Here is a 10460-nt window from a genome sequence, read left to right as displayed (position 1 = left end):
CAGGCGCCCCTCTTTTGAAATCTTTAACTCAAAACAACACATGCCACTTTCAGTCATCACCCATTCACTAGAAGTAGTCTAATGACCCACCCTAACTACAAAGTTTTGTGGCCAAGCAAGTGGAAATTCAGAGGACAGTAAATGTCTGTCAAAATATCTATGACCCTAAATGGAGGATTGTCTCAGGCTATTATATTGAAATTATAATGAAGTTACATTAAATGTTAGAGTGAGTATTTGCAGAAATATTTTACTGAAAATGAGGAAGACAGGTGGGAGTCATCTAAAAGGCCAATGTGACTACAAAAAAAGGTCCCTTGTGAGTTATCAGACATTTTAAAATATGAAAGAAAGGATGGAATAACAAGGACTGGAGTTGTTCTATTACCTGAAACAACCAAATGGACAAAATATATGAAAAAGTGATTTTTAAGAAATTGGACATTAGGCAACTAAAGATGGAGTTGATTTTTCTTTTTTTGAAGGGAAGAAATGAGAAGAAAGCTTTATTTTTTTTACTTTTTAAAAAATCTTTTATTAACATATAATATATTATCTATTTCAAGGGTACAGGTCTGTGAATCATTAGTTTTACACAATTCATAACACTCACTATAGCACATATCCTGCCCAGTGTCCATCACCCACCTACCCCGTCCCTCCCACCCTCCTCCACTCCAGCAACCCTCAGTTTATTTCCTGAGATTAAGAATCTCTTATGGTGTTTCTCCCTCCCTCGTCCCACCTTGTTTCATTTTTCCCTCCCTTCCCCGCACAGCTCCCTGCCCTGCCTCTCAAATTCCTTATATCAGGGAGATCATATGATAATTTTCTTTCTCTGACTGACTTATTTTGCTTAGCATAATACCTTCTATTTCCATCCATGTCATTGCAAATGATAAGATTTTGGCTTTTTGATGGCTTCATAGTATTCCACAGTAGATATATACCATGTCTTCTTTATCCATTCATCTGTTGATGGACATCTAGGTTTTTTCCATAGTTTGGCTATCATGGACATTGTTGCTATAAACATTTGTGTGCACATGCCCCTTCAGATCACTACATTTGTATCTTTAGGGTAAATACCCAGTAGTGCGATTGCTGGATTGTAGGGTAGCCCTATTTTCAACTTCTTGAAGAACCTCCATACAGTTTTCCAGAGTGGCTGCACCAGCTTACATTCCCACCAACAGTGTAGGAGGGTTCCCCTTTCTCCACATCCTTGTCAACACCTATTGTTTCCTGACTTGTTAATTTTAGCCATTCTCACTGGTGTGAGGTGGTATCTCATTGTGGTTTTGATTTGTATTTCCCTGATGCTGAGTGATGTGGAACACTTTTTCATGTGTCTGTTGGCCATCTGAAAATCTTCTTTGCAGAAATGTCTGTTCATGTCTTCTGCCCATTTCTTGACTAGATTATTTGTTCTTTGTGTGTTGAATTTGATAAGTTCTTTGTAGATTTTGGATACTAGCCCTTTAACTGATATGTCATTTGCAAATATCTTCTCCCATTCTGCTGGTTGTCTTTTGGTTTTGTTGACTATTTCCTTTGCTGTGCAAAAGCTTTTGATCTTGATGAAGTCCCAATAGTTCATGTTTGCCCTTGCTTCCCTTGCCTTTGGCAATGTTTCTGGGAAGAACTTGATGTGGCTGAGGTCAAAGAGTTTGCTGCCTGTGTTCTGCTCAAGGATTTTGATGGATTCCTGTCTCATATTGATGTCTTTCATCCATTTTAAGTCTATTCTTGTGTGTAGTATAAGGAAATAGTCCAGTTTAATTCTTTTGCTTGTGGCTGTCCAATTTTTCCAACAGCATCTTTGTTCCATTGGACATTCTTTCCTGCTTTGTCAAAGATTAGTTGGCCATAGAGTTGAAGGTCCATTTCAGGGCTCTCTATTCTGTTCCATTGGTCCATGTGTCTGTTTTTGTGCCAGTACCATGCTGTCTTGATAATGACAGCTTTGTAATAGAGCTTGAAGTCTGGAATTGTGATGCCACCAACTTTGGTTTTCTTTTTCAACATTCCTCTGGCTCGTTGGGGTCTTTTCTGGTTCCATGTAAATTTTAGGATTATTTGTTCCCTTTCTTTGAAAAAAAGTTGATGGTATTTGGATAGGGATTGCATTAAATGTGTAGATTGCTCTAGGTAGCATATACATTTTCACAATATTTGTTCTTCCAATCCATGAGCATGGAATGTTTTTCCATTTCTTTGTGTCTTCCTCAATTTCCTTTATGAGTACTTTTTAGTTTTCTGATTAATCCAGATTCTTTGCCTCTTTGGCTAGATTTATTCCTAGGTATCTTATAGTTTTTGGTGCAATTGTAAATGCACCTTAATTTCTCTTCCTTCTGTCTTGTTTTTCATGTATAGAATGCAACTGATTTCTGTGCATTGATTTTATATCCTGACACTTTACTGAATTCCTGTATGAGTTCTAGTAGTTTTGGAGTAGTCTTTTGGGTTTTCCAAATAAAGTAGGATAGAGTTGATTTTACTTTATATTCTCTGTGATTATAGAGAATGATGATTGATGGCCTGACCAGAAGTGTAGACTAAACATTGGTAGGAAAGAACTGAAACCCTATTGAGATTATCAGAGTTCACTTTCAAGTAAGTTTAACCTTTGGGGACTCACTGAATTAATTGTCAAAGTACTAGTACTATGGATTAGAACTGATCTTTAAAAAATCTTGTAGAATAGGAGAGATTCTGGGTATCTGGAAACTGGTAAATGTTCCCTTGAGTTTTACAAAAGCAAAAAAAAAAAAAAAAGGTAGAATTTGCATGATATACTAGTGATAAAGGAGGTATATAGATTCCCACCTGATTAAATGAGTGTCCCCAAATTTTCATGGTGTAATGGTGATAAAGGAGATACGTGGATTCCCATATGATTAAATTAGTGATCCCAAATGTTGGTCTCTGGTGGACTGGTATAGAATTCAGTCTTCAATTTATCCTGTTCAAAATATGAGCTACAAGCTAAGATAATGAAATTTAATGAGAATATATGTGCTAATGGAAAGAAATCCTCTAAATAATATAAATTACTTATATTACTTTATAATTTATAATTTATAAAGTACTGAATAATTACTTATATTACTATATAAATTACTTATATATATAACAGGACTGGGGATGGAAGTATAAACTACAAAATGCTTTAGAAAAATTAGTGTTTCTTATTCAAACTTAAGTGTGAAAGGGCAGAGATTGTTTAAGTAGCAAGAAAAATCATTTTAGAAATCTATCTGAGAGTTACAAATAAACAATTCCAACTTAGAATGGGAAAGGGACTGCAAGAATATCTTGTCTAAGCCTTCGTTGTACAGTTGTCAAAACAGACATCAAGAGAGGTGATGCGCCTTCCCAGCCTCCCAACAAGTGAGCTGCATGATTTAATTTTACATCATCTGTCATTGGCCCCTCTCTCTCTCTCTCTCTCTCACCATCTCTCATGATCTACCTACCCTTCAGGGAAAGGCTGAGGTTTCCTCTGCTAAACATAATGTGTTCTTCAGAGGAAAAATACAGTGAACATCTTAGATTGAAACATGGATTTCTACCTTTGGATTTCCAATTGGATTTAGGATTTCTATAAGAGACCTAAATCAAAGACTGGCCCTGTTGGTCTGACAGTTGGTGTTACTTGATCTCACATTTGTGACACTTTTGGCTCTTCCAAAGGAGAAAGACCATTATTCCTGCCTCATGCGGAAAAGGTGTTTTCCTTTCCAGATAGACTCATCATCTGCCCAACTTACTTCTCTTACCTCAGGTCCAATAACTGGCTGATTCCTCATATTAAACTGATTCCTCATATTAATTCCTCATATTAAACTGATAACTGTTGAACTAGTATGTACCTTTATACTTGAAACAGAAACCACAATTTCAGAGCTTGAGTAACTTCGAGGATGATGATGATGATGATGGTGGTGGTGGTGATGGTGGTGGTGGAGGATAATTGAAACCCAGAGAAGTGACTGCCACAAAGTGACACAGATATTTCTAGATAAAGTGGAAACACAATCCAGGTTCTTCTGTCTCCCAATACTATGCTTTTCCTATTGAACTATATTCCTTCTATAAACTACGATACTGCACATGAACTAACAATGGGGAGGAAGGGTGTTTGGGAAGGATGATGAATAGTAGGAAAAAGTCAGAAAACACAATTAACAATGGCTGCCACAGAATCAGGAAGTAGGGATACACATTACCTATAGTCTAAATGGGGGGAATAATAGTCAATGGCTCATAATACCATAAACCAGGAAATCCTAAAAGAGCACAGCTATTTCAATTATAAAGGATATGAGGTGGTTTTTTCCCCTCAGAGGAGGGCTATCAGTCTCCTCTAAGCTAAGCTACTCTATATAAGAACCTCTGCGGTGTTTTGTAGTTGCCCCATTATTTAAGTAAATCAAATCAATTTTCTACACTCATGGAAGATCTCCTCTTAGGAGAAATGTACTGCAGGCATAAGGCGTAATGATTTTTCACAATTGTCATATAAAGTTCTATCTTTTATATACATACCAAGGTTATAAAGTAGAAGTAAACATGGATATAGGACCACATTAATTCAACGTGATTCGTGTAGAGATAATGACATTAGATAAGAGATACAAGTCCTCTCTATAATGACATGATGCTCTAAAATTATTATTTCCAAATATCTGGGATTATCCTTAAAAAGGAATACTTTCATAAGTTGGATTTTTGGCTGAGATTCCTTAAGTTCATAAATGATTCAACATGGAATGTTTCTGAAAAGATTTAGTAAAGATGTAGATGGCATTTCCATTTATGCTATATTTTCATTAGCTCTAGAGTGGTTTAACTGTCTTCAAAATGATGGACTTCAATATATTACTTGTTTACCACTTTATTTTGCACAGAAACTAAGGAGGAAAAACTATATTATTCAATATAAGCTTAGAGATAAAACAGCTGTTTTCTCACTCATCACATGTGAAGGTGTGGGTTAAACTGGGAATTGAGTAGTAATGTAGATGTGAAGGGAACTCCTGAGTTCCTTGTACATTACCTGTACTGAAGAAATATCTTGCCATGTTCAAGGACCCATGAACTTTCCTATGTGGAAAGAGATGTGTAAAGTAAACAGCATTAGACTTGGGATTCTAGCCCTTATTAACAGTGTGATGTGATGTAGTCACTTAACTTTTAAGAGATTTAATTTTCACATCTATAAATTGATGATAATGATATTTCCCTGGCTCTATCAGAGGGTAGTTATGAGGATCAAAGGAGATAATGTCCATGAAGGTACCTAAAGTACAAAGAACTATGTAATTGCATTTGTGTGTGATGGGAAGACCTAGCTGGATGTACTACTAGGGGCGAGGTTGGGAATTCAGAAGTACGGAAGTAAGAGAACTGACAGGAAGCCCTGGTTGTTTATTCGGTTATGCTCTCTCACCTCCAAGTGTCTGTGGATGTGTGTGTGCATACATGTGTGTGTATACATCTTTATCTTATCCTCAAAAGGGCCAGAAGTAAGGCATCCTAGTAACAATCACCACACCTGGGACCCAAATTTTGGCTTCTATTACCATTTTTCCACTGAAAGCAGCCAAGGTACCTTGGAGAAAGACTGATTTCAGGGATGGGGCAGGGAAAATAACCTATGGGCCTAGTACATCTTGTGTGAGAAGTTAAGGGAGTGCTCAAAAATTATGGAGCGTGGAAAAAGACACAAAAGCAGTTTAAAGGACTTCCACGGGCCTAATCTGGGGAAACAGAGCATCGAAATAATTAAGGATAATGATGAATTATTCATCACTGAAAACTCATGAGTTCATACAGCTAATAGGTAAATAGAAGAATGGAGAAGAAGGAAGGAAAATGGTATAAAGCCCTTTATTGAGAAAATCAATAAAATATAAATTGTGGCTAAATAAAAATCTTGTATTCATGTTAAATTTCTAGAATTTGATAACTGCACTGTGGTTTATATAAGAATCTATTCTGTTAGAAAAAACACACGGGAGTAGGGAGAGATATAAGGGCATGCTGTGTACAGTCTACTCTCTAATAGTCCAGAAACATATATAAGAGCCCGGAGTCTTATATTAGACAACTATGGGACATGGATTTGCTTCCTGGGTTTAGCACTTATTATCTGTTTTAATTTTTTCCCTATCACTGTCTTCTTTTATATCCTAAGTACAAAAGGACAGGTGAGTTTGTTCTAGCCATAAAAGGTTTAGAGAGGCTATATAGACAAAATATTATCTTTAAGTAAACCTTTTAAAGTATAACATTCACACAGAAAAAAAGGACACACATAATGTGTAACTCAGTGAATTACTACAAAATGAACACATTCATGTATCACAGTGTCTGTATCAAAGAATAGAATATTGCTGGCTCCAGGAAGTACATCTCATGTTCCTTCTAATTTCTACCCCCACCAGAAAAATCACTACACTGATTTCTAGTAGTGTAGTTTAGTGTTGTCTGTTTTGAAATTTATATAAACCATCAGCTTTTTTTTCCTCTCCACATTACGTTTGCAATTTCCATGTTGTGTGTATTTGTAGTTCATTTATTTTCATTGTTATAGAGCGTTCTATTTAAGAACAAGCCACAATTCATTTTTCTGACCATGGATATCTGGATTGTTTGCAGTTTGAGACTGATATAAATAATGTGACTAAAGACGTTATTGTACATGTCTTTTGGTAAACATGCATGCATTTATTTAAGTTTTATATCTAGGAATGAAATTGCTGAGTCATAGGATACATACATATTCAGTTTTAAGAGAAGCTGCCAAACAGTTTTCTAAACTAGCTGAACCAATTTACACTCTTCTCTAATAGGATATGAAAATTCCAATTGCTCCAAATCCTTATTAATACTTGGTATCTTCTATATTATGCTTTTGCCATTTTGGTGGGTGTATTACTTTTCCATAACTGGGTAACAAATTATCACAAACTTAGTTCCTTAAAACAATCCAAATTTATTATATCACAGTTTCTGTGCATTCAGAGTACAATTTAACTGAGTGCTCAGAGTTTCACAAGGTTGCAACTGAGACATCAGCCAAGCTGCATTCTCATCTGGAGGCTTGACTAGACCAGAATTTGCTTCCAAGCTTATTCAAGTTACTGGAAGAATTCCTTTCCTTCCTGCAATATGACTGAGAGCCCTAGTTTTTTTGTTGGCTGTGGTCTGGAGGCTGCTTTCAAGCCCTAGAAGTTGTTCACAATAACTAGATGCCCCCCTTGGTTCCCTGCTACATAGGCTTCTCTAACTCAGCTACTTACTTTATTAAGTTCCCAACATGACTTCCAGTATTCTAACACAGGCATGTTTTGAAGATATTGCAGGTTCAGTTCCAGACCACTGCAATAAAGGGAATATTGCAATAAAGGGAGTCAAAGGAGTTTTTGGTTTCCCAGTGCATTTAAAACTTATGTTTTTACTATAGTATAGGTGATTAAGTATGCAATAGCATTAGGTCTAAAAAATGTACACATCTTAATTAGGAAATACTTTGTTACTAAAAAATGTTAACAATTATCTGAGCTTTCAGCAAGATATAATCTTTCTGGTGGTGGAAGTTCTTCTCTTCATGTTGGTGGCTGCTGATCGATCAGGATGCTGAAGGTTGGGGTAGCTATGGCAATTTCTTAGAACAATGAAGCTTGCTGCATTGACTGACTCTTTCACAATTTCTCTGTAACCTGTCATGCTGTTTGATAGCATTTTATCCACTGTAGAACTTCTTTGAAAATTGGAGTGAATCTTCTCAAAACCTGCCCCTGCTTTATCAACTAAGCTTATGTAATATCTTAAATTGTTTGTTGTCATTTTGACAATCTTCACAGCATTTCACCAGGTGTAGATTGCATCTCAGGGAATCACTTTCTTTGCTCATCCATGAAAAGCAATTCCTCATCTATTCAAGTTTTGTCATGAGATTGTAGCAATTCAGTCACATCTTTAAGCCCCACTTCTAATTCCAGTTCTCCCATCTCTGCCAAATCTGCAGTTATTTCCTCCGCTGAGGTCTTAAACCCCTCAAAGTCATCCAACTTTTTCAAAGCTCCTATTCATGTGGATATTTTGACCTCCTCCCATGAATCAGAAATGTTCTTGCTGGCGTCTAGACTGGTGAGTCCTTTCCAGAAGGTTTTCAGTTTCCCCAGATCCATCAGAGGAATCACTCTCTATGGCAGTGATAGCCTTATTAAATGTATTTCTTCAATAACAAGACTTGGAAGTTGAACTACTCCATGGGCTATAGGACGTTGTGTTAGCAGCATGAAAACAGGAGTCATCTTTTCCCCTCTCCATCAAAGCTCTTGGGTGGCCACATATATTGTCCATGAACAGTAATCTTTTGAAAGCAATCTTTTTTTTCTGAGCAGTAGTTCTCAACAGTAGGCTTTAAATATTCAGCAAATCATGCTATAAACATATGTGCTGTCTTTGAGGCTTTGTTCCATTTACAGACCATAGAAAGAATATATTTAACATAATTCTTAAGAGCCCTAGGATGTTCAGAATGGTAAATGAACATTGGCTTCAACTTAGAGTCATTAGTTGCATTGACCCCTAAAAGAGACTCAGCCTGTCCTTTGAAGCTTTGAAGCCAGGCACTGACTTCACCTCTCTAGCTATGAAAGTCCTAGATGGCATCTCCTTCCAATAGAAGCCTGTTTTTTCTACATTGAAAATCTGTTGTTTAGTGTAGCCATCTTCGTTGATTATCCTAGCTAGAGCTTCTGGATAACTCCAGAAGCTTCTACAGCAGCCCTTGCTGCTTCACCTTGCCTTTTCGTGTTATACACATGGCTTCTTTCCTTAAACCTCATGAACAACCTCTGCTAGCTTCAAACTTTTCTTCTGCAGCTTCCTTGTCTCTCTCAACCTTCGTTGAATTGAAGAGAGTTAGAGTCTTGTTCTGGATTAGGTTTTGGCTTAAGGGAGTGTTGTGCCTGGCTTGATCTTCTATTCAGACTGCTCAAACTTTCTCCAGATCATCAATAAGGCTGTTTTACTATCTTATCACTCATGTGTTCATTGGAGTAGCACTTTTAATTTCCTTGAGGAACTTGTCCTTTGCATTCACAATTTGGCTAATTCTTCAGTAGAGGAGGCCCAGCTTTCAACCTATGTCAGTGTTGCCAAAGTGTGACACAAAGATACAAACTGAGCAAATGCTGTTGGAAAAATAGTGCTGACCTGCTTGACACAGAGTTGCCATAAATCTTCAATTTGTGAAAAAAAAAGTGCAATATCTGCAAAGCACAACAAAATGAAATAATAAAATGAGGCATGTCTACAAAGGGTCTTATAAAACATGGTGTAATAACAGGGATGATTTCCACCATCTTTGCCATATTCTATCAGTTAGAAGCATATCATGAGTCCTCTTTGCAGTCAAGGGGAAAGAGTTGTACAATGATGTACACGGCAGGAGGTCAGAATCATTGGGGGTCATCTTAGAGTCCATCAGCCACAGTGAGTATATTGTGGTATTACACTATAATTTCATTTTTAAAAAAATATTTATTTATTTATAACAGATAGAGAGAGAGAGAGAGAGAGGCAGAGGGAGAAGCAGAGCCTGATGCCGGACTCCATCCCAGGATCCTGGGATCATGACCTGAGCCAAAGGCAGACGCTTATCCGACTGAGCCACACGGGCACCCTATAATTTCATTTTCATTCATTCTTTTTTTTTTTAAAGATTTTATTTATTTATTCGACAGACAGAGATCACAAGTAGGCAGAGAGGCAGGCAGAGAGAGAGGTGGAAGCAGGCTCCCTGCTGAGCAGAACCCCCCCCCCCCCCCGCCCAATGTGGGGCTCGATCTCAGGACCCTGGGATCATGACCTGAGCTGAAGGCAGAGGCTTTAACACACTGAACCACCCAGACTCCCCGTCACTGGAAGACAATTTTCTCTCTAAAATTAACAGAATAAGAAAACAATATTTCCTTAAGAAGTTTATTCTAAAATATCCAAATAATTTTTCTTGTCCATCTTATGAATTAAATTCTCCATCTGACTCTACAGTTTAGAAATGGGTTCAAAGCATAGACTTCAGCTTTCCTGTCTTAGGTAAAGCCTAGCTTTAATACAGGTTTGGCATTCTGCTGGCTCTGATATCCATACCATTTCTATTGGACACAAAGGACAGAAACCCGAGTCATAGCCTGAGACAAACCAGAGATTTTGGATACATTACTGAAATATAAGGAATTCTTATTCAGTTGTCTGGAAATAGGACTTGGCCTCTTCTTTCTTGCTTGCTTCCTCTAAACAGCATGAAACATCACTCTGCACTATTAAGCAGTGGCAATTTCACTCTAGGGGAGGCATTTCAGGAGTGAATGCTGTGATCGCTGAGATTTGCTTATCCCTTTTAACTTTATAAAGTGGCTGGAACTTTCCCCAGGAGG

This window comes from Enhydra lutris, unplaced genomic scaffold (assembly GCF_002288905.1).
Source record: "Enhydra lutris kenyoni isolate GAN:26980312 unplaced genomic scaffold, ASM228890v2 scaffoldscaffold7, whole genome shotgun sequence".
NCBI lineage: Eukaryota > Metazoa > Chordata > Mammalia > Carnivora > Mustelidae > Enhydra > Enhydra lutris.
Note: the sequence above shows the minus strand (reverse complement) of the source record.